This window comes from Cydia pomonella, chromosome 1 (assembly GCF_033807575.1).
Source record: "Cydia pomonella isolate Wapato2018A chromosome 1, ilCydPomo1, whole genome shotgun sequence".
In the NCBI taxonomy this organism is placed as follows: Eukaryota; Metazoa; Arthropoda; class Insecta; order Lepidoptera; family Tortricidae; genus Cydia; species Cydia pomonella.
Window position 1 is genome coordinate 34,875,620 of NC_084703.1, and position 26,743 is coordinate 34,902,362.

Sequence of the window (26,743 nt, forward strand, 5' to 3'; positions counted from 1 at the left end):
GAGACAAAGTTGATTTACCCGTTTGACCCATGTAATAGGCGTGGCATTTGAAGGGATAAGGCATCGGGATAACTTCGGATACAAGGTATCCGTCATAATGGCTGTATAATTAACACATAAATACCCATCTACAGAATATATGTTTTCGAGCATAGGTGTGTAAGTAGTTGTCACGGTAGGTGTAGGGGGACCTACACTGTTTTTCTGCTGTGGGTGCGATATAGTGTACAACTATTACAATGATTAATAAAAAGCGGCCAAGTGCGAGTCGGACTCGCCCATGAAGGGTTCCGTACCATTTATGACGTATTAAAAAAACTACTTACTAGATCTGGTTCAAACCAATTTTCGTTGGAAGTTTGCATAGTAATGGATATCATATATTTTTTTTAGATTTTTCATTCCGTTATTTTAGAAGTTACAGGGGGGGGACACACTTTTTTTCACTTTGGAAGTGTCTCTCGCGCAAACTATTCAGTTTAGAAAAAAATGATATTAGAAACCTAAATATCATTTTTGAAGACCTATCCTTAGATACCCCACACGTATGGGTTTGATGAAAAAAAAATTTTTTTTTAATTTTTATGACGTATTAAAAAAAAACTACTTACTAGATCTCGTTCGAACCAATTTTCGGTGGAAGTTTGCATGGCAATGTATATCATATATTTTTTTTAGATTTTTCATTTTGTTATTTTAGAAGTTACGGGGGGGGGGACACACTTTTTACCACTTTGGAAGTGTCTCTCGCGCAAACTATTCAGTTTAGAAAAAAATGATATTAGAAACCTCAATATCATTTTTAAAGACCTATCCATAGATACCCCACACGTATGGGTTTGATGAAAAAAGATTTTTTGAGTTTCAGTTCTAAGTATGGGGAACCCCTAAAATTTATTGTTTTTTTTCTATTTTTGTGTAAACATCATAATGCGGTTCATAGAATACATCTACTTACCAAGTTTGAACAGTATAGCTTTTATAGTTTCGGAAAAAAGTGGCTGTGACAGAATCGGACAGACAGACGGACATGACGAATCTATAAGGGTTCCGTTTTTTGCCATTTGGCTACGGAACCCTAAAAACCGGATAAGTGCGAGTTTGTTTGACTCGCGCACTGAGGGTTCCGTACAAACTTTCAATTATATCATGTAACTATAAACACGAAAAACTTTTGACTACTAGCTAACATATTTGCACAACCTGTATGTATATGTTTTAAGGGATTTTGAGGTAAAACTATTTCATTTTATTTCTACCAAACCAGCTGGTAAAGACCCTCTTGATTGTTCAAAACCAAATGAGAAAGTTGCATTTTATCCACATGTGTCGCAAAGTAATCAATGGCATTTTTTCACATTTTTCTTCAATGTGAGCTCTTTCAAATGATACTCCACTTGACCTAGTAACTAGATTTTGAAATTAAGCCCCTCTTCCTATTGCGCATTTTCCATAGTTACTAAAAATACTCACTTTCAACGTGTTTGGGTCCGCGCTTTTTAATAACTATGTGTCCTGACTGACTAATTCATCAACGCAGAGCCGAAACTACGAAGCTAGGAAGTCCAAATTTGCACATCAGCTTAAAATTCTTCTCCATTAATACGCTCGTTAGTACCTACCAATTGCCTATCGTTACATCTAAATTAGACAACCACATATATTAATTCTAATATGTATATCCTGTATTAGTACGAGTAATATAAAATATACTGTAGTACTAATGGATAATTATATACAACGTTTAGGTATATAAAATACTAAATAGCTGTATAGTAAAAAAAACTTGACATCGATGGCGAATTCAAGGTTTTTTAAAGGCGATCGAACCGTAAAATGCTACGAGAGAGTCCAAATCCTTTTGACCTCCTCCCCGTGCGAGAAAAGGAGGCGCGGGCGGTTTGTTCACCCTTATTTCGTGAGTTCTCGCAGATGATCGGAGAGATTCGGGAGGCTGCGTCATAGAGCGCGCGCGCGAACCCGGGCGCTTCGTCATTGCGACGGAGGTTGTCGTGTGTCGGCACTGGCCCGTGCAAGCGCTCGCTCCGTACCGCACCGCCGCGCCTCGTCTCCGTGCGACCGTCGTCCCGCGAGACGTGAGTCGCGACCGCGGTCCACTGTCCGTCCGCGCCCGGCAGGGGTCTCTGGCTTGTATACCGGTCATCTTCAACGAGTCCGCGCCGACCAGCACCGTCAGAACTTAGGTACCGGTGCGGGTATCCGCGCAGTGCATGTGCTCGTGTAGTCCTTAGCTCTGTGACCACGCTCCCCGGGACCGACGATTGTGGCGCGATGTAAAGAAGCCGCGACCGCGAATCATGTGTAAGTGGGTGCGTTGCGTATGACGATTCCCCGCATAGCGATTGTCGTTCGCCGGTAACGATTTTCCGCAAGCTAACAGCTCAAGCGAGTCCCATTCGGAATAAAAATGAATGAATTACGAAGCTACCCGCCCCTGGGGAGCTGCGGTTGTATTTTAACCTCTACTGGGAGTGGATAACGTCACGCACGTGTACTGTTAACTTTGAGTACAATAAATTCTCTCTGGTGCTCTCATTTCCTATAATCAATCTGAAAGAAGAATGAATTTTATAGGTTTAATTACCTCCGCTCACAGTAGGGGAGATTGCCTCTTCGATTACCATTAATGCCAATGTAACAGGTGTGTCGATTTGATAACCATAAACTGGCCGATCTTACCAGTCGCATCAATTTGTGGTTACGCCACATGTGTAAAAGGCATTACTATCTAATGCTACATTTAGTTTATTGTCCTATAAATATACATTATGCTATTGATTAAATGTGTCATTTTATGCCAATGTTCGTATTTGAAGGTCTCATTGTTATAAACATCCTGGCTCCATAACGTTACTATGTATCTAACTACCATACTACACCTATCTACTTCACAATAAAATACATAGTTTTGAAGCACTTTGCAGGCAATACTATTTATGACTATGAGACTTTAAATAGCAATAAGATCTCTGTCTAAAATAATTTATTACGTTCAAGATTTAAGTATGAAACAACCAATGTCACTATACGTAAATACGTTAATATTATTAGTTGTAAAATTTAGACATGTAATGAAATCCAAAGACATGATTCGATTGCTAAAAACGAAAGTATACTTAATTACTAGCTTATATTACTGAACCACTTTTACAATAGTATTAATTGCATTATTTCATACTTATATCTTTTTTGTATTCACCTATATCTGTAGAAGAGTTAGAATATTGCAAGCGCGTTGCCTAAATAATTTTTGGCGTGTTATTAAAAGCCTTTGTTCACTGCTTACGTAACGCTACAGCTGCTTAGAGATTCTTCACAACGAATTCGTGATATACTTAATTACATTTAATTAATTAATTGATTCATATATCATTTAGTTTAACATCAGTAAAAACCCCTAAAAAGTATTGCTTGCGTAGATAGGATTGCTTACAAAGTATTGTTCATAAAGATTCCTATGTATCACAGTTACACTTTATTAACGTAGCACTTTGGCAGGTCAGGATTTATATTTAACACACTAGCGACCCACTCCGGCTTCGCACAGGTTACACAAACATATTATACACCTAAACCTTCCTTAAGAATCACTCCATTGATTGGTGAAAACCGCGTGAAAATCCGTTCCGTAGTTTTTAAGTTTATCTCGAACATACATACACACAGACAGACGTTGCAGGGGACTTTGTTTTATAAGGTGTCTAACAAAACGTATTGTCACGATATACACACATATAACATTTATTTAAAGCTAATTACAGACAGTTATTTACCTCATCTCTTTCATAATAATATTATATATAATTATATTTTCATAAGCTATCAAATGAATTCCCAATCCCCATAAAATATTTTTAAAATTTTTAGTTGTTTAAAATGACTTATCCTTGGTTATTTCAATTTCCATGTTCAAAGAAATACCATATTAGCCTCATATATACCTAATCAGATGAGTTTGGCAACTAAACCTTCGGTGTCTTTTTTCTGTAACTATCTACTTTACTACTTAGATACTATTATTACATAGTTATCTTTTTGTAGGACACGGTCATAGGTCATAATATTTAGGTAATGCTTAGTTTAGATTAAATCATTAGTCATCGCTATATTTAAACTATTAAAAAACGAGGAACATACATGGGGGCTCAATCGATGGCTTATTCTAGAGTCTGTTCGGAAAGAGAAGAGTCGTGGAATGTATTGGGCCCCATACATTCCACGACTCTTCTCTTTCCTAACAGACTCTAACAGTGTTCTTAAAATGACAAGCACTTATTGTTGTTAGCTTTAAATACCTCTCTAGAGACCTCCTAAAGAAGTTGATCAAGACATCTCGCGTTAAACATCGTAAGCCAAGTTTATTCGCTTCGGTTCGGCAGTATTGGAAATGAAAATTGAAAACAAAAAAGACAAAGGGAGAAATACCTACGCTATGAGAACTATACGTAAAGAACATCATGTTATATCTATTAATAACGGACCGATTTTTATTTTGTTACCTTACCTTTTTAGGGTTCCGTACCACAAAAGGAAAAAGCCAACCCTTATAGGATTACTTTCTTGTCCGTCTGTATGTCTGTCAAGACCCATTCTCTCGGGAAAGCGTGAAGGTAGGTACCGAGTAATGAAATTAAATACATACAGTCAGGTCTACAGCCCCTTGAAGCTGAGAAAATCCAACATCTAAGTTAACGTATAAATATATACTGCCGTTTATGCAGCAAAAAACGTATATTTCGACACTTTCAAGGGTATCAAAATATGTAAATTTGTATCCGTTGACCTAGAACTATGAAATTTGGCAAGCAATACCGCCTTACTACAAGTACTTATAGGGAAAAATCAGAATATACGAGTACATTTGTAATTTATCATTAATTCCTGAATTATTTACGTATAAAAACTATATGTACCTATATTTTGTACAGAACCCTCGGTGGGCGAGTCCGACTCTGGTTTCTTTTTCTTTTCATCAGATTTCGATAAAATTTGGTGGGTACATAGTCCCCTATTTTGTATGATATAAGCGCAATTTCACCGTGTATCCTACATAATCTTCCTTTGAGTTACGAAAACGTGTAGGATTTTCGAAATTTACATACCTAGATAAGCACATTTTTGTCCCTTAATTGGGATTTCGTGGTTATTCCGCTCAAAATGAGCTCTTCAAACTTGTCAAATATAATTAAAATGGAAAGAAAAAGAAAAACGACAACAAAATAAAAATCAGCTTTAATAATAAAGATTTTTATTGACAAAGTTCTTCTTAGATTTATTGATTGATAAAGTTCTTATAAAATATGTTCGTAAGCAGCTGCATTAGTATGAATTGTGTCGCAATAATGATACTAGAACCGAATTTTTAACCCCCGACGCGAAACAAAACGAGAGGTGTTATATGTTTGACGCCAATGTTTGTCTAAGCCATCGTAGCTCTCTACGGATGGGCCGATTTCGATGTGGTATTATTACGTGAAAGCGAGTTTCTTGCGTAGATTCTTAGTTGTGTTTCATAAAAATCAATTCAAGCTTAAACAGTATCAGCAATTTCCAAAATGATGTAAGACATTTTGTTATTTAATAGTTATTTAGTCGTAGACGACGTCGAGAGTATCCACATCCGTCTCGACTCGATCTCAAGTTTCGGGATTTGGAAATACAACATCTCTTGTCTGTACCCAAGCCTCAACTATTAAGTGAGTGTATTGTTTATAAAGTACTCTTAATTTAAAACTTCTTGCTGAATTTTGGTTTAAGGAAAATTGTTCCGAGAATAATCGAATCTTACCTTTTTGTTACAATTAATTGTTTCTTAGAATATTCATTTTAAAGAACCACACTTTGTAACTAAATTATAATTTATAATATTCATTCAATGATTTATAAATAAAATAAATTACTGATTGTAAATTATTATTCAATGAATATTATTTGTTCCACACTACAGTTCACACATTATTTAATTAGACTGCAAGTTTTATTTAAAATAACAGCATACGTAATGGATATATACACATACACTGTGGTGTTACTATTAAATAGTAGCTTAAGGGCCCTATTCGAAGAATGATTCAAGATCTTGGAAAGATCATTAAAAGATCGATAACTGAACATGTCAAAATTGACGTTTATTTCGATTCCGCTGTGATCCCAATAAGATATATCTACGATATTTCTAACGTTAAAGTGATATTGGTTGCCCGAATCGAGCTGCTTCTGTCAATCATCATCATCATCAGCCTTTTATCGCCCACTGCTGAGCATAGGCCTCTCTTCTAGTACGCCACTTATCCCGGTCCCGAGCCAATCTCATCCAGAAGTGACCCGCAGTCTTCCGAATGTCGTCCACCCAACGAGCCAACGGACGCCAGGCACTCCTTTCGTCTGTAAGCGGCCACCATTCCGTTAGCATTTTGGCCCACCTGCCATCACTTTGCCTGGCAACATGTCCCGCCCAGCTCCATTTTAATTTGGTAATGACGTGTCCGACGTCTTGCACCTTGGTGCGACGTCGGATCTCGACATTCCTCACTCGGTCTAAATGAGAACTTATCTAAACCAGAACTTATCGTACCTCATTCTTCGAATCGGGCCGTAAATGTAAAATAGGCCATCGAATTTAAATTTAAATTTCATTTTTATTGAGTGACCAACTGAGATCATTATTGTTACTAGGTACAAATTTTAAATCTTAAAATATATGGTTAATACATATACACATTTTAAATCTTAAAATATGGGAATGTCAATAAATTAATGATAATTAAGAATAAATAAACTAATTGAAATTGGAAAGAAGCATTGTCCCAAGGATGCTGGCGACATTTCCTTGTTGTGTCGCAAATCTGAGACAAGTACGTTGTGCGAGGAAGCCGCCAGATCTTCGGTCACTTGTTATGTCAATCAGACGCTTCGCGATTTCTGCAAAAAAGTTGACTTTAATTAGACTATTTTAATTTTAATTAATTACCTTTCACCTAGAATTCATTTCAATGACACAATGTTCTATAAAAAACGATACATGAATACTTGTATTTTGGACCAACGTTTTAAAATGAATTATTCTAATTTTGTTTGATTCAATATATGGCGAACTGTTATCAAAAAGGAGGTTAGATTAGGTTAGAACTGCAACTCCCACGAAATGGAACTGTTGCCAGAAAATGGGATAGGCCGAGTTAGAACTGCGACCGAACGATTGCCAGAAAAGAGGGTTAGGTTAGAACTGCGTCCCCCACGAAAACGAACTGTTGCCATAAAAGTTGGTTAAAAACCTGTTGCACGAAAAGTAATTGTAATGATTTTTGGCCTAACAAAAATGCGCATGAAAAATATTTTAATAATATTATAACATAACTTTATTGTTTGACTAAATAAAGAACTGTTCTGTAGCCTTTTTGTAAACTGTGTTTATCTTATTGTTAGTTAGTATTATATCTTAATAACTTTTTTACCAATCAATGATTTAGTATAATTAACCCTTTATAAGGCCCCAGTTATACAAATATGCTACGTGAAAGTTAAATACACTACCATGTTTGTAATGCACTGGGGAACACATCTACGGCAAAAATAAAACGAAATCATTAAGAAAAACATGTGGTCAATATAAGCACTCAGCCCGTTAGTGCACTTGAGTTTTCAGATGATTGACATAACAAACAAGGTGCTCTGCACAGACTGGCGTTTAATTGACTACATACGGTAAATCGAACATTATTGTGTATCTTGTAGCGGGTAGGATTATTAATACGAATATCACTGAATATTATAACCTATAATTATAACGTAGTACAGTTATTGCAATTCACGATGGAGAGTGGATTTATCAAAATTAGACCTTGTCATCATACCAATAAGAGTCTTGCCACTGGCCATCGTGAATTGAAAGAGCTATAAATAATTCAAATTATTAGATACAGCGACGTGTATATTTTTAATAGTATAATGGAAACAATGACGATAGCTTGCTTCCCTTGACAGGCATAGTGCATAAATTGACCTCGTACTATAGATAAATAATTACAATAAAATTAAATACTGACCGAAAAAGTAAGAATAAGGAAAGAAAGCCTGATATATTCGCTGTATAATACCATTATAGTTAAATAAAAAAGAGGATATTCTTCTCCGTAAATGTTCATTAACTAAGTGGTTTCCAAATCGTCGCTGCCTTATAAAGGGTTAAATTACATGAGTAAATTGTCCTTCAAACCTGCTAACTTAAATGATCCGAACTACAATTATTTGAAGTAAATATTTTGTGTAAAGGATTTTTTGCAATAAAAAAATAGTTATATATTTTTAAATAAATTCCACAGTAAAATTGACGATTAAAAAGGTCTAATCAGTTAAAATTGAGATAACTAAATAAATTTGAGTCCTTTACTGATTTTTGCCATATACATATTGATTATGGAGCATAAGGATCATTTAGGTATGGAATGTGACATAGAATTAGGATTACTACCACTTTGGGTTTAATAAAGTTTACTGACTCTGCTACGGTGAGCTACGGTCTGAGCTACGGTCGTAGCGCTACGTCATAGCCGATAACAGTTTTCGTGGTATGTTGAAGAAATGCTTCGTAGAGGAAAAACGACAACGTTTCGTGATTAGCTCTGAATGGTTTATAGGGACCGTGCGCGTTGGAGGGTCTGCCATCTTGTGGCCTGAATCGGAACCTTAAACACGTACATTTACACGTCACGTGTTTTCTTGTGCATAGTATGTTCTGCCATCTTGTGGGCTACATCGGGACAATAAACATCACACTTACGCCTCGCGCCAAAAATCTGACGGCTCCTGTATTGCCTCCTACAGTTCATGCACGCTCCCTATAGTACATTGTGCAACGAGGGGGGTAAGTGAAATTTTGGATACGAGGGTGTTTATTATAAGAATTAAAGACTCGAGTTTGCAATATTCTTACTCCCAGAGTTACACATGTTTTTCATCACACTTGCGAAGAAAGAACTAAAATTTAAACGAAATAATTCTTAAATACGGTGATATATCAAACATTCGTCCGCCATTTTGTAATTTCTTGACAGGTTAGCATCGAGGGCACAGACCTATCCGGCATTCAGCCACGATTAATAATTATGTAAAAATATTTTTTCGGCTGTTAAATTAATCGAAATTTTTAATTTTAAACATAACCAAAAGTATTAAATTACAAACGTCAGTATTTTAATAGTAAAACTCATTTATGCTACTTGGTTTGTATGAAAAAGTGACATAATTAAAAAAAAAAAGCTATTACTCCCTAGGGACAGCTTTTTTCACAATCCATAACTCCCGCGGGAACAAAATAGGCCTTTGTCCTTTAGTACACCTGCATGAAATAAGATTTTATTCGAGCAAGTGTGATGAAAATAATTTAGTTTATTCATGTCTAAAACAAAAAAATATTGTAACAATGATGTACCATAAGGTACAGATTTAATACCAAATAACTAACTGTTTAGCGTACAGTACAGTATGTACAGTCAGCGTCAAATACTTGGTAGCAGTCAAAGTGGCCAAATAGTTCGGTACACCATACTAAATATATGGTGTACCGAACTATTTGGCTACTTTGGTTGCTACAAAGTATTTGACGCTGACTGTACTGTGTACTGTTCCGCGTATACCACATCGGTGGCAAACAAGCATACGGCCCCCTGGATGGTAAGCAGTCACCGTAAAGGCGGTGCCTTGGAACTGTGGGTCCACAATACATGGGGTTTCTTAGTGGTAAACGCGGAAATTTGTGTCTTGGTGGGGTTGAATCGGACAAAATTGTCCCGACCCCACACCGAAACTCTGGATAAAGTGCTCTCAATGTCCGATACAAGCTTTTAACGACTCTCCAGCACCACAGAAAGAGGAATGTGCCGGAACGCCAGCATTATTGTCCATGCTATTGGAGCAGCTTCCGTCTACTACGGCTCGTAATCATCTCCTGGACAAAAAGCTAGCGATCCTTTTGCATAATCCCATCGGCAATCCATAAGGACCATAAGATGGTAACTTCGACAGGAGATCCCGATGTCAGACCCGATCAAACGCCTGGTTTCCTTTTTAAAGATATGATTAATTGATAGCCAGTAAGATACCTACCACTTTGTCACTAAACTGAGGCCATGGTCAGGTTAGGGTTCCGTAGTTACCCGCCAGTCACAAAAGACTACCTTGAATGGGTGCTATTAGGTTGTAAATACTGGTACTTGTAAATAACTGTGCTTTGTAGCACTGTTAAGAAAGGAAGACTTTTTGCAAAAACTTAGATTTTTTTATACTAAAACGATACCACACATGGCCTAGCAGCTTCACTGAAGTAAATAATATATTAAGATAAAATTAAGAATCCTAAATAAACTTTCAAGAACGGATATCTCAAAAACTATAAAAGATATCGCTATTAATTTTACTTAGTTAAACTTGTAGCAAATTTAATCAGGATTTGTTTTGTGTAAGTAAGTAATCATGTCGCTAAGACGCATAGTTTCCTAGATACAAGTGAAAAACGAAAAAATGGGACATTAAAACCCCCTCCCCTCCGGCTCAAGACCTACGACCGGGGATTGTTAATATGATTACCTCCTAACTAGTCCAAACAAAATACAAAGTCAAAAATTGAGTTACAAGCATTTCCCTCTATACCTTCTTATTGCTTGGCCTATTACAACTGTTTTATTAAGTCAGTTTGTTGGTAAAAGATTTTTTTATGGTACTTTTTTTTTAAGACTTAATTCTGACTAAACCTAAAACGACTCTCCTGAAATTAGGTATCACATTTAGATTTTGAAAATAGGTCATCACATTTAAATTTTCAGTGACGTGTAAAATTTAAGTTACTGCATAAACGCGGAAAATTGTTGGTAACAACGTGAACCCTGAATGCGACGGATATCAGTGTGTCGTTTTGCCGGCTGACTAAAGGCTAGCTCCGACAACGAAAACATTTGAGGAATGAGTGTCAGTAACAGGCAAACTGTAGTCGAATAGGTGGCGTGTGTAGCGAACGTGACAGTATGAATTGTTTTGGCTTTGGCGAATGGAATTAAATTGTTTCGTTCCAAACAATGCTTCCTGCTGCTGTTCTTTAAAGCAAGAAATTTAAAAACAAGAAAGCGGGTGCTATCGAAGATACCGTCGGGATTGAGTAGGTAACTGAACCTATGAATCAGATTGCTTTTGTTTATGTATTTGATAAAACGGATAAATACTTAATTGGAGTTCTTTCTTCACTTTTTATTCCAAAGAATTTACTTAAGGCGTACGATTGGCTTCTCACCTCAATACCTCTTCTTATTTTATTTTAAAAGATGCAGTATAAAATTAACACAGTTATATGTAATATGTACATAATCAGAAAATGTAAAGGTTATTGTTGTTTCATTTTTCCTTCCATGATGATTTTTTTAACAATGCAGGTTAAGTTTAACCATTTTTGTTAGGGTTCCGCAGTCAACTAGAAACCCTTATAGTTTGTCAAAGTATGTCATTATTTACGAGTCCCGAGATGTCTTTTATGAGCCGTTGGCGAACATGATCGGTTAAGCGGTTTTTGAATTATCGCCAAAAGTCTTCCTCCTTAGTAAAAAGACGTACAAAGCGCTGATACTTCCTTTTGCTTGTAATGTACATAATACTTAGTATAATAGCCCCCGTTCAAGGCAGCCTATTATGCCAAAAGGGTAAATACTATCCTACACTGAGTTTGGCCCGACATGCTCTTGGCCGTTTTTTTATGGAGTATCAAACAGTTATAAAACATATATGAGAAACTTAGCTTAAGGCTACAAATTGGTTTAGTACTAGATCTATAGTTTCCTGATTTACAACTATCCAGGTACAATGAAAAAAATAATAGTGTTAATTTATGTATAAATAAATATTATAGGACATTATTATACAAATTAACTAAGTCCCACAGTAAGCTCAATAAGGCTTATAGTAAGTAAATATTCTTTATTGCATCAATAATTATACATTTACACAAAATAAATATAAATGTATAAAAAGTTGTCCAATGGTTGCATCATTTAATTTTAATAATGAATATACGGTTCTCTTTTTTGTAATATTTACACCTTGTAGGATTGACATTTGGGGCAGTCGCTTTGAGCTTTTCACTTGCTATTTATTATTTCCAACCACTGCAATATCGACGTAATCTGTTTGTCCAAAGATTTGAAAAACAGCTGATTTTTTAAACCTTAATTTGGATTTAAAAATATAAAAATAAAAAATATAAATGTTATTTATTCAGGTATCAACCTGTTAATACAATTTACAATAGTAATTACAACGCAAATATACAATTAAAGTTTTGGTGCCTTGAAGTCTCTTTTTAGGACAAGAAGGCAAACAGGCTTAATTTCAGCTAGGTAGCCACTAGACATAAAGCTTTGGAAATTACCGTGCTTCTTCACTTGTAAAAAACTTTTTTGAAGGCTGAAAAAGTAATGTTTAAACGAGCCCGAAGATTAAAACCATTTCATTAAAAAAAATTGAATTTATTCGTCGCTTCTGCGAACTAAAATGGATGGATTTTATTTGCCTGCGTTCTCGCAAAAACCTATATTTTTTCAGGAATAGAAAATAAAACAATCGTCATATTATACGTTACAAGGCTTGCTTTTTTTGATCCTAGGTTTTTTAGTGCCTGTAGTGTAGCCTGTAGGTTTGTCTCGGCGAGTAGTGACAATGGCGTAACGACACTCACAGGCGAATTCAAACGTAAACTAACATCAGAATGATATATGAATCGTGTTTTTTAGTTATCGTCTGTCTCGTCCGCGCAAATCCATGTACCTACGGCCAAGTACGAGTATCTATATAACTGAATGGCATCAGTTATGTAGATATCGAATCGATGTTCGAATTGACCTGTGTTATTGACGTTAAATGGGTTAACACATTCACTGCTAGCGCGAACTATGCGTTACGACCGTAGCTGATAACATGATTTTCCCGTTTGTAGCTAAAAGCGCCTACGAACAATCCGCCTGGCGTGGCGGGTGTTAAGTGGAGAAGTAAATTGCACATTTAGCACAATCGGATTAAGACCAACCTCGAAATCTCAGGAGCAGTCATGAAATTTGGTATGTATATAAATTTAAGTCCCTTTTTTCATGCTCCCACCATTTGACATTAGGCGACCTCGAAGAATCGCAGCCATCTTGGAAAATGTGTATCATCCAGGAGAAATTCGCGTTTTACTCTAAATCTACATTCTTTATGAAAATATAGTGTAAGGTAACATTAAAGCTTATTAAATTATACACAAAAAGGCCTGCCTGCCTGGATATCTTTGCGGAAGAAATACATCTTGCTATAGAAAATACTTGCTGAATCTAAGTTTAACGCTTATACACTTCTTCATTAATATATCTATGTAGTAACAAGTTAATAAAAAGTACAAATATTTATTTTTTCCGAGTTTTATTTGAATGAAACGTCAGTAGTACAACTTTTTGACTTCTGAGCCATATTTCTATGAGATAGCTTCGTTTTAGGGACAAAGTGTTATGAACATTTTTTGTGTGAAATTTAGTAAAATTTCACTTTGCCTTACACAATATTCATAATAAATTCATAGATATAGAGATAAAAGAAAAAACAAAAAAGTTGCATACTTTTTCCTGTGCCGTCTGATCCTCGTGGTTCCCGAAGCTCAAATTTTAAGACGCGCTAACTGGGATCCCAGAAATTGTAGCTGTCAAATTGATTACTGTCATTTTTGTTTGAACCCCATTTAAGACATAAAATCTGTTTTAACAATCACATTATTTAGTCCTAAAAAGTTTTCCTCGGTTCATTTTAGTAACTTTGTATTGCGTAGCATTCGTGTACTAATTATGGATTTACTGATGTCTATTTTATTGAAATCCGCTAAATAGTTTAGGCGCTAGAAGAAAAAATTGATTTAATATTCGTGGTCCTCTCACCGCGTTTGATTTAATTTTTCTGTATTAAAACAAGTGTAAACAAGTTGTGAAGGGTAAGAGGAATCTACCGATACGTCATGTAAAAAAATCCGTCCAGTATCCTAAGCTACAGGGTGTACTCAATCAGTCAGTACTTAAACCCATAACCCTACTTTTTGGTTAAGTCGCAGTCGAGTAAAATGTTAATATTGGGGTAGATCACGTACAAATGTATAGTTAAAAGTGGAATTCATATTCCTCCGAGTTTCCTATGAAGAGAATGTCCCCTGAAAGTGTATAAGCGTTAGATTCAGCAAGTATTTTCTATAACAAGATGTATTTTTTCCGCAAAGATATCTAGAACTTTTTTGTGTAGAATTTAGTATGCTTTAATCTTGCCTTACGCTATATTTTCATAAAGAATGTAGATTTAGAGTAAAACGCGAATTTTCCCTGGATGGTACACATTTTACAAGATGGCTGCGATTCCTCGAGGTCCCTAAATGTCAAATGGAGTGGGCATGAAAAAGGGGCCTTTAATTTATATACATACCAAATTTCATCACTGTTCTAGAAATTTCGAGGTTGGTCTTAATCCGATTGTGCTAATTGTTTTTGTTCTGCTCGGGATTGTATTGAATGCTTATTCTTTTTAACGTGCATTTAACGTAGCCCATAGCTTTAAGCTATTCTTGTAATCGTATACAGGATCGGCATTGGAACTTTTTTTTTATATTGATATGTTATTAATCCGACATACAATAACAATTATCTACCTACGAGCGTGATCCACAACTGTGAAGGTGAATGTTAACGAAATAAGACATCAATTTGTTAGTTGAATTGGCCCCCAGACGAAAATTGAGTCGTATACAGGACACGAGCGGCATTCGAATTCTATTTTCTATCGCAACTCGCAACGCATTTCGCTCGTACAATATACAAGTTCCTACGAGTGAAATGCACAAGCGAATCATAACAATATAAGATATCACTTCGTTATTCCGAATTGCCCTTAAGAGGAAAATTGTGCTTATTCCGCGCCCGTATACGTACTTGTGTACGGAAATAAAGGAAAGGGCGTATTCAAAATATATTTGATGATCTTAGAATTAGTCTAACGAAATTATATATAGAATGTGTTTAGTTTCTAAATATCGTCCTTTGAATGTACACATACCTAAATGTTATGTAATAGGCAGCCAAGCGAAAGAAGCGCATTGTGGAGTTAGATAGATATTTATTGTGATCGGTTGTGATATGTGCAGGCACAAGACGGTGAGCGGGAGTTGGCGGGGAAGATGTCTGCGCCGGCGGCGGCGAGCTGATAGCATGCGGGCGGCGCGCGCGCCCGCCCCGACCTAGCCGGACACACCACGACCGCCACGTTCACGGGTACGTCTATTCGACCTACTAGCTGTCGGCCCGATTCGAAGAATGAGATACGATAAGTTCTCATTTAGATATCGTTTGTATGTCGTATAATTGACAGAATTAGCTCGATTCGGGCAACTAATGTCACTTTTACGTTAGAAGTATCGTAGATAGATCTTACTGGGATCACAGCGGAAACGAAATAAACGTCAATTTTGATATGTCTACATATACAATGTGTAGACATAAAACTTTATAGTAATGTTAATATTATGAAAAAATCATATTTTTTCTTATGTAAACTCCGGGGATAAGGGGCGGGAGCCAGGTATATCAAATGATATCCTACTTTAACTAGACTTTGATATTTTTCCCCCTCTTCATATTGGGCATTTTCCATAGTGAATAAAAATACTTTCAATGTGTCCGGGTCAGCGTTGTTCATGACTATTCCAAATTTCAGGTAGCTTAAGTGGTTCTCGAGATATTTAGCGATGTGTTAGACAGACGGACGGACGGACAGAGTCGCACCATAAGGGTTCCTTTTGTACCTTCTTGGTACGGAACCCTAAAACCAGACCATTAGTGGCATGTAGTCAGCCTCAGTAGGGGTCCAAGAAATCGTTATATTTTTATTTTTTGTCCATTCTTTCGATTAATATCATAAAAATAGGGGTGTTTTTTTTTTCACATTTAAGTTGGTTCGATTCCCAGACGAAGCAAGTTATTCTTAGGAAATCTTTAAATGTAGAATTACTGACTTTTAAAAATAACATTAAGTCTTCTTTCAGCAAAATATCATATCTACGATATTTAAGGTACTTTCCCTTGATGTCCCATAGACTCGGGACGCCTTGTATACTTACTCGTATATATAATTCATTTATTTGCTGTTTTAATGCAATATTTTGAGTTGCATAATTGCAGTTTAAAATTATTTTACACTCTTTTTAATAGTACTCAACAATAACAAAGTGGCATTTTATTGAAATTTAATTTTCAATGTAATAATTAATTTCAAATAAATAAATTAAAATATACCTAACAGTAGTTGTATGATAGGTGAAAATCATTTACTATATTGAAGCTCGTTCAAAAAAATATTTACATATAACATTCTTCGTTCGTCTAATGACAGTTTAAAAAAGTCCATTACTCCCTAGGGAATAAAATGGAATATCTACGCACCAACCCTGCCCTAGGCTCTAGGCCTAGGCTAGGCTGGCGCTAGGCCGGGAAAACGCTAGGTTGAAGAAGATCTACACACCAATTACTTTCTGTTACGCCTGTTTGGAATGGGATACCGCACTTTATGAACAATATTATGTTAATCATGTTAATATGTTATTTAGAGGGTTTATGCTTGTAGTATGTACGCGTTTAAGTTCTTATTACTTTTACGTCCTTTTCAAAGCCAGATTCCAAATGAAACTGGGTTTTATTTAGGTTTTTTTTTTAAATTAAGTTTAAGTCGTTGTGATTCAAAGCAACGTAACAACAGCAAATAAATATATTTTAAAAATAATTTAAAAAACGAGTATTGTTGTTCTAAAAGGTCACAACAACTGTTAGGTCTTTATTAAATACTAGTCGTTATGACCGTGCAAGGATAAGCTAAGTGATTCTGCCCCTATTGAGTTAGGCTTGTAATTTTTATGGGTGATGTGGCTTCTACATTAGTAATTAAAATAAAAAAAAATCAGGCCCCTAAAATCAGTTGATTTTATTAAATTTGGCTGCGATTTTCTGTATTGCCCTACCTCAATACAGTACCTCTAAAATACTCCTAAAGTATATTAATTATTAAGTTTTAATTACGCAGTTAGAGGGAAACGTTGTTGCTGTTGAATGCATCTGTTGCAAGTTAAATACAATGACAGCCGGAAAACCGAAGCAGTGGAATTAAGTTAAAATGAATAATAAAAAGGCACACGCTTCCAGAACACAAGTTGGCAACTTTGTCGCGTGCACGCGGGCGCTCTACGAGTACTATGTAGGAACCCACTCGAAGTTAAACATTTGTTTAGGTTCTGTGTTAAAACAATGACTATTGTTTACTAATTTTCCGCACCACTGAGGCTCCCAGTTTCGTTTATTAATAGTATTTTATACAATCGTGATATATTAGAGAGCTTTTCAGTCGAGTACCGTGTTTAGGAAACAAAGCTAGCTGAGTTGCCTAAGTAAGGTAAGTAATTGAAAAGCTTGATTATATCACTATTGTTTACAATACTTTTTCTACGAGTTATCTAAAATAATACTTTTTTCACTGTACAACCTAAATAGTTCTTGAAAATTGATAAGTATCTCAGTAGACCAAAATGTAGTACAAAAGACATAAACGCGCGACACCCACCCCGCGCCCCCTTTTAGCTTTTCTATTTCACGTGATCGGTAAAAAAACAATGTTGACCACAGCGTATCGATATGAATCTTATAGTTGAGTTGGGAGCCCATACATGAAAAGTACACAATTATAGATTGGTATACGAAATCTTAATTCAACCATTACAGTCGACGAGTAGAAAAAGTTATTAAAAGTTCACATAAACGTACGTACGTTACACATAAACGTTCGGTATGTATACATAGTGTTAATTACACTACTAGAACTATTTTCTCTCAATATTGTCTTCGATTACTGCGATAGTTGCTCATGAAATAAACCTATGTAATCGGATTTAATCGCATATAAGGGAACCCCTTGACCACGAATGCTGTAAAGCAGTGTTTCCCAAAGTTGACTGGACTCCGATCCACCTAACAAAAATTGCCAAATTCATGACCCACCTCTTGGACGACTTAAATAGGGAGCATGAAAAATATTTTTAGTACCGGCTGTTAACCCGATCCCGTTCGGCATGTCGTCTTATGTTTCAAGGCTCACTCAAATTTTGCTCGCGACCCATTGTTTGGGAAATGCTACTTTAAAGGGTTCGAAATGTTGTGATGTATTTTTAATTCATTATACGCGATCGCCGCAGGAGACGCGATATTCTATTTACATAGTTTTATTAGGGTTCCGTACTTCTGAAGGAAAAATCGAAACGCTTATAAGATCACTTTATTGTCCGTCCATCCGTCTGTCTTTCAAGACCCTTTTATCTCGAGAACGTGTGGAGCTGTCGAATTAAAATTAAAACCATATACTCAAGTTTATATTCACTTGATGCTGTAAAAAATATCAAACTTCTAAGTTAACGTAAAAAAAAGATACGGCCGTTTTGCCGCAAAAAACGTATATTTAATACTCTCAAGGAAATCAAAATTTATATCTTTTTGTCTCGTTGACCTAGAACGCTGAAATTTGCCAAATAATATCGCCTTACACTACATTTACAGGGAACAATTGAAAACTATAAATTTGTATAAAATAAAAAATAAGTTAAATTTGTACGGAACCTTCGGACTCGCAGTTATCCGGTTTTTTTTCCTTAATTTGAATATATTGTACGTAGAGATGGGTAGTGAGTAAATACTCACGGGTAAATCCTCAGTATGTAGTCAATATAACCGTATTTACTCGTTTATAGCCGAAATGGCGGGTATAAAGTATTTAGAGCGCCGAAAGGGGTATATTAATTTGAAATATGGGTGTATTTTGTAAGCTGCTTCTGGATTAAGTACTCAAAATTGTAAGAAATAATTTTTAAGGGGGCACTCCATGCATGTAACTAATTGTCACAAAAAAGAAATCAGGAGCCACCAATGTGTTGCACATCATTAAATGGGTCTTTAAAAATAACTTAAATGATTCTGAAAACATAATTTTTTGGAAACATTCGAGACAAGAACCTTTTGGTAAAATCGTTTCTAGAGGCCAAAATAATGTAGGTATATCCATATTTTGAATTTTTGAACAAAAGTTGAACATCGTTCAAGCGTACATTTGTCGGTCGTGCATTGGTTTATGCGTAGTATATTGGAACCAGAACTTGACCAGCCAACTTCTTATATTTTAAAAAATAAATAAAAAGTAGTAAATAACAAAAACTGTAGAAACAATAGTTTAGAATGTATACGCAAAATCATATCAATATATGTAATATTTTATTTTATACGGAACTAAAGGCCTATGTTTTGAACCGGCCATCTTTATAACAATGTTTTTGGCGTGAAGCATGTACGTGGCAACCGCTCACGACCGCATACGTAGATTTATTGTCCTAGAACTCAAATATTTAGCTTAGTTTTAGTGAAAATTACTACTAAGCGTGTAAAGTACGTCAGGATTTCATTATTTCAATTTTAAAGCCAAACGTTCATCTTTTGGTGCCACTACCCTAATCGATTTCCATAATTAACGTCGTCTACAGGAGAGCTTTGATTAGCTAACAAATATTTATGATCTTGAACCCATGGCCAGTCGGCGTTTGACGCGTGACGGATTGCGGTAACTCCAAACGTGGGTTATAAGGGTAGAGGTTGTTCCATCTACATTTAAAAGAATACTTATAAAACTCCGTGCAGCTAGTACTCTTTTACTCATCTGTTTTTAAAGTAACTGTAATAATTTTATAACAAGTGTGACTTCAAATTAACGCAGCAAACTTGCTGTTTTTTTATTTATTGAGAAACAGACAACTTTTATTATATTTTAAAAATAATGTAAACTATACAGGGTGATCAATCCAAAACGGTCAGTATGGAGAAGTCAGAAACTATTAGAGATAGCCACATCTGTTCTTAGGAAACATGGCTTCGATTTTAAATTTAATAAAAATGACATTCAATCTTTTTTTTAATCTCTCGTAAATAATCGGGAATCGAACTTGGTCAATCTTTATGTAATCGCGTGTAAATAGTATTTGTAGTAAATATAAAAAAAAATTGAATTTCATCATTATTAAATTTGAAATCGAAGCCATGTTTCGTAAGAACAGTACCCCTAGTGTAAATTTGATCGACATCATAACGTGACGAACGCGTTTGCGTTAAGTCTCATTTTGTATAGGATTTTGAGTTTCCAAAACGTCCCGCTTGGCGCGTTCTTTCTAAATCCAATACAAAATGAGACTAAACGCAAACGCGTACGTCACGTTTCGAAATCGAATTTATATACACTAGGGGTACAGATGTGGCTATCTCTCAAAGTTTTTGACTTCTCCATACTGACCGTTTTGGATTGATCAATGATCACCTTAAACAATGAACTAAATCAGAATTTATCAAAGGTAAAAATAGCACATTACATAATAAGGGCGGTATGCTTTTTTCAATACTAAGGGCGGTATGTTCCTGTGTTGCAGATTATGAAGGTTTTGAAATTGTCGATCGAATATCAATCATTCATTCAGCAAATAGGCCACAGGGGCACTTTTACATGTAAATTTTTTACATGCTATAAAAATAGGCAAAATTACGAAATAGAATTACAAATATGGAAGCAATGAACTATTAAATACTTTATTAGTCTCTAAATGCTACACACAAAGAGCTATGATATGATATATAAAAATACAAACAACTACAAAAATTCTTTAGGGATGTAAATAAAGGTCTAAGTGTCAGAAACAAAAAATATAGGTATCTTTACATATAAAATAAATTAAAAATTACATTTTATTCTAAGTTTGCTATTATTTAAGTGTGCTTTTGGTTTTAATAACAGGTCCCCATTATTATTTTTTAAATAGATTAAAATCTAATCGGTGTATCAGGTCTGTAAGAGTCCTATGCGTTTTCTTATGTCCAGATGAGCACTCAGCACAGTTCATAAATGATGAATCTAATGTTTGAAACAAAGTAGTAATTTTTTAATTGGTATGTTGATATTTGGTTGTTTCCTTGTGCGTATTTGTATAATAAAACGTTTAAAAACCATTGTACAGAACTACAACGAAATAATAATAAAAAAAATGTTATTGATGAAATGTCTATTTATCTAACCTTATTTTTTTTGTTTGACAGTTCTTGCTATACAAAAAAATGGAGTATATAAAAAGTATATAAATACTTTCCGATACAAATCTGTAAGGTCCGACCGTGAACGCTTTTTGTCTCGGCCGAAACCGAGACCGAGGCCGAGATTCAATGGGATTCTCGACCGAGACCGAGAATTTATAAAATAGAAAAAAAAAGACAAATTTTGCACTAAAATTGTTTTTTATACTCGAAATCCTACGATTAATCAGAAAAAAGTTATCATAATCAACTCGTAGCGTTATTAATAGTATTTTTAGAGTTCCGTAGCCAAAATGGAACCCTTATAGTTTCGTCGTGTCCTTATGTCTGTCGGTCTATGCGTATGTCAAAACCATTTTACTCATAAACTATACAATATATTTTATAACCAAATTTGGAACGTAGGTGTAGATGTATTATGTAAGTCACTTCTTAGTAAAAAAATTGAAAATATTTTTTCAAATATATACTCCATATAAATGTACCTGAAAGTTAAAAAAAATCATGTGGCTCATCATTAGATAGGTCTTTAAAAATACAAAGATATTTTTGGAAATAATCGCTTCAAAAAAATAGTGTGATATCCTCTAACTTTTGAACCGGGTGAGCAAAACCATTTAAAAATATCTGAATAACAAACCTTAATAAGCAAATATTTTTTCAGGAAAATTATTTTGAATATGGTCGATTAAGCCATTTAAGAGTTATGAACAAAACTGATCTTCTTATTAAAACGACGAAAGTGCCACTAACATACGCTCTTTTGGATGTATGGCTTTTTTCTATTGTATGAAGGTACGGAACCTTCCATTATGCGTGGTCCGACGCGCACTTGGCCGGTTTTTTCAGTACGGATGTGCACAATATAGTTACAATAACAATAATCAAAATAAAGAGTCCTATATTGTAACCCAAAATATCCGCCACAGGTGTCGTTTTGTACTTACCTACTGCTTTGCTTTTTACCGTTAACACAAAAATATTTACATAGAATCAAAATATCCAGTGTCATCTTCCACTCACAACAAGTTGATCTAAGTTACATCCCGATAACAATATACACTTATTTATTCATCAATAACAACCACAATAACACGAAAAGACACAAATGAACAAGTCATTACTTGCAACCGTGCCTATCCGATCCCAATACTTAGTATTTGATAATTAAGGCTTCAAATGTGGGTACGAAACCAATAAAAATCACAAAAAACGTCACACCAACCCGGCGATGCAACCAACGGGTGGCTTAGACCCCGGCGCTCGTGCGAGGAAAATTCAAATTCACCAATGATAACTCATTGCCCAGTCTCGGTCTCGGCAAGAATCTCGGCCCATTTTGGCCGAGAGCCGAGACCGAGATCTCGGCTCGATTTTTGGCCGAGAATGCCTAGACCGAGACTGAGATCTAGGTCGGACCTTACAAATCTGCCCTGCCCATCCTTCTTTGTTAACGAGAAATAGAAGAGTGGTTTTTATCACTTGAATTGTTTAACCTCTAGAGATATAAAAAAAATTTGGCAGTCAAAGAATCAATAGTACCTATTAGAAAAAGGATTTCAATTTGTTTCGTTTTAAAATAGAATAAAACAAAACAAAAGCAACTGTTACGTTTAATAATGATTTCATATTCATTGGAGGTAATTTGTACTAATCTAATTAGTATTAGGGCCGTGGGATGGGAGAGTTTAAAACCGCCCGTGTTAAACGCATGGTTTTTCATTACAATTACAAAGAAACAAAAAAGTATGAAGGAAAATGTAGAATAAATCCGGTAAAATTACAGATATCGTCCTTCTATTTATGTAAATGCATGAAAGGCAAAAACTCATATAATGACCCAGATCCCGATTGAGTATTGAGTACTTAATAATTTATTATATACAAAGAGCTATAAAATCATTTTAATTAACTTAATAACCTACATACAGTAGTTGTTCTCACGACTTCGACGAATTTGTATGTTGGTCGTTATATGTATATTCTACATGAGCATAGAATATTGTGCAGCAAAAGATAGATAGGGTTCATAATTTGTTAATCATTACAACGCAAGATATATTATATTTTTCTGTCACAACCTACGAAGTTTCAAGCATCTCACAAAAATAAAATATCCTTGATGTACTTGTTTAACTTGTTTTTCTTGTATTCCAATATAATTCCTTTTTACTAAGTTCAAAGTATTACGTTAAAAATATTTTCATTTCTTTCTCCGAGACCAAGGTGACGAAGCCGTCCTTGAAATATCAGTCGGAGGTAATTTTAAAACTTCAAATATATTTTCCTATGAATGGTAAGAAATTACTATATTATAGTAGGAAATGTTTACTTAAAATTAACGCTTTTTGTGAATAAAATTAATAAAACATGTTAGTAAACTGAGAAGAGGTTAGTTTACGTTAGACCTGAGACCTCCACGAATACGAATCGTTGCCAGAAGAATAGGTTAGGTTAGATTCGAACTGCGACCCCCACAAAAATATATTTCCGCTTGTTTGTTAGGAAATGTATAAATGTCCCAGGAAATGTCTCTAATAATCTAGGAATTGTACCTATACAATGACGGATTACATACATTTCAGTTAACATTATACAGGGCGACCCAAGACTATGAGACATCAAGGGAAAGTACCTTAAATATCGTAGATAGGATATTTTGCTGAAAGAAGACTTTACGTTATTTTTAAAAGTCAGTAATTTTGCATTTAAAGATTTTCTAAGAATTACTTGCTTCGTCTGGGAATCGAACCGACTTAATAATTTTCTTGAAATTTGACTCAAACATTTTACGTTGTTCCTTTCTTTTAAAATACTATGTTACTTAAGAAGAATTATTATTTTTTGTTCATTCTTTCGATTGGCATCATAAAAATAGGGGTGTTTTTTTTTTCATTTAAGTCAGTTCGATTCCCAGGGGAAGCAAGTAATTCTTAGAAAACCTTTAAATTCAGAATTACCGACCTTTAAAAATAACATAAAGTCTTCTTTCAGCAAAATATCCTATCTACGATATTTAAGGTACTTTTCCTTGGTGCATTGGTGCATTGGTATTCGCGGGCTTGGTTTCCGCAACTCGACGTCGTAATTCGCGCCTATTTTGCGTGATGGTGGGTTGACGGCACTACTCTTGCCAACCCAACTCCACCAGGAAGCCTAGCAGACCCTTGATGTTGCCGACGACTTCTGGGAGAGATCCCGGAGAACCGAGGTATTGTGCCCGGTATTCTGCCACCCCTGGGCATTCAAGAATGACGTGGGCGGCTGTCTCCTCTTCCTCCATGCACGCTCTGCAGAGGGAGCTATCTGTAACACGTAGGGTTAGTAGGTGTTTGTTTAGTGGGGCGTGGCCGGTTATGGCCCCAGGTACTTTCCCTTAATGTCCCGTAGTCTTGGGACGCCCTGTATACTTGCTGTTACCCGCGACATGATACCGCGGTACGAACGCGTGGATTTTTATGTTGGTTGTTGTATAATCTGCATGAACATTGAACATTGTGCAGCAACATATAGCAGTTAGGTAATAAACTTTGCAGCAAAAGAAGCACTGCCACACAGAACCCTCACTCAAAAAAAATTCTTCATATAAACTCTCTCAACTGATCATCTCAGAAGAAGATTTTTTCAAAGCGCTAAATTAATTTGAATTGTGCTTAGGACATACTGAAAGTTCCTAGAAACTTATTTTTTTTTAATATTTAAAAAATCTCTGACATAATTTTCAAACAGCATTCCTAAAATACAAATCATCACCGAACAAATTGTATCTAAAAATAGACAATCAGTTATATTTTTAACAAAAAAACATTTTCAATGCGTGACCTCTAAATGCCTCATTCCAGAAACTTTCAGTATTATAGTAATATTATACCCACGTATTACGGTACAATGCATTCTTATGAAGTTAAGTATTTCGTTTGAAATATATTTTCAACCTCATCTTATTAATTAAGGTCTTCAATAAGTCTAAATATATTTTCTTTTCTAATATTGTCATTTTTAAGAAGTTTCAAGTCCCTCGCCAAAAAGATATTTTTACCAGATATAAGTTTTCAATCCCTTTTTAATTACTTATAGAATATCTAAATGTCTGCAGTACATGGCTAGCAGAATTGAGTAATTCTGCTATGTTCTCATTCATTTTGTTAGAAAATAACAGATAATTAATTTTTCATTTTAATTAATTGAAACCATTTGGACTTTCTTAAGACTAGTTAAAGTGCCTGTATTTGAACTGACCGTTACCGTAACTGTTACCGGCCACATCATTTAGATATAGATAGATGTATATGTAAATGAACGTTCAATTCAATTCAATTCAATTCAAATATACTTTATTCATGTAGGCCTAGCAACAAGCACTTATGAATAGTAAGACAGTATTACATATAATTATCTTAATCTAATTATCAGAGCAATTTATTGATGTTGTAAATATTATTCCATATATAATACTAATGAATATAATTCATAGATCAAATTTTATACTAAAAATTTCACAAAATATAGCCATACAAAAAAAAAATAGTTTTATAGAAATAACAAATACAAAAAGAATATGTTACTTGTATGCATCTTATTCAAATATATCCAGAGGAATGTGAATCATGCAGTGATACAGTGATGGTATTTTATTGCAAAATGCAAACATGAAAATCGCTTACGCTTCGTAGCGATCGAAACGCAACTGTCACTGTCGCACTAATATGTAAGAGTGATAGAGCGAAACAAAGCGTTTCGTTGTCGAAGCGATATATCGATTGCCACCTTGGCTAGGCCGGCTGGTAAAAAAACAAAATGTACTAATGTGGTATATATCTAGAATCGCCTCAGAAAGCTCTTTCATACGATACCAGATGCGACAGGTTTCCGAGAAAACAAATGTTTTTTTAGGAACTGCGGGCCAAAATTTTTATGTCGGCTTCTAGTATGAGTTTTTATGCGTATAGTAAGGGATACGCATAAAAAAACCGCAAAGTTATTAGCAAAAGCTGACAGTCGTGAATAACTGACAGGCCGATATATCGTCCGGTGAACTGGTAATCAATGGGCTCCTTAATGCTGTGTCTGCCCGATGATAACTTTTCCCTTTACCGTCGTCCTAGGCCATACACCTTGCCCTGTTATCCCGTCGGGTCCACCAATCGATTACATAATATCTGCTTCGAGTTGCCTGTCCCGCCAAGATAAGTTAGTGCATCAGACTCCATCTCCGGTTGTATCGTTTCTCTGATGTATTTCGTCAAGATGGATGACGACGTGTGCATCTGCGTTTGCGCGTACGCTCGTGCATCTTAATATTTACTGCGCACTTGACTGCTTCTGAACTTGTTAACCTATCTTACTGCCATTTACATGGAGTGTGGGCTCAGAGTACATTCAACGTTATATTTTCGTCTTATATCAATATTACAGGCTGAACAAATGGTTTAACATACATACGTACGATTCACAATAATATAGACATATTGTGGCCATTTCAATACCTATACCTACAGAGTAAAATTGTTGTTTGACCATAGGCT

The 26,743-nt window shown here is 35.3% G+C and overlaps 1 long non-coding RNA gene across 1 annotated transcript in view; it reads left to right on the forward strand.

The window, feature by feature from the left end:
• The first annotated feature begins 1,905 nt into the window (after positions 1-1,905).
• LOC133521043 (uncharacterized) overlaps positions 1,906-26,743 on the forward strand; it is a 35,889-nt gene continuing 11,051 nt past the window's right edge. The window contains exons 1-2 of the long non-coding RNA XR_009799857.1: positions 1,906-2,322; positions 15,209-15,335. This is a non-coding gene — a long non-coding RNA (uncharacterized LOC133521043). The remainder of the gene's footprint in view (positions 2,323-15,208; positions 15,336-26,743) is intronic.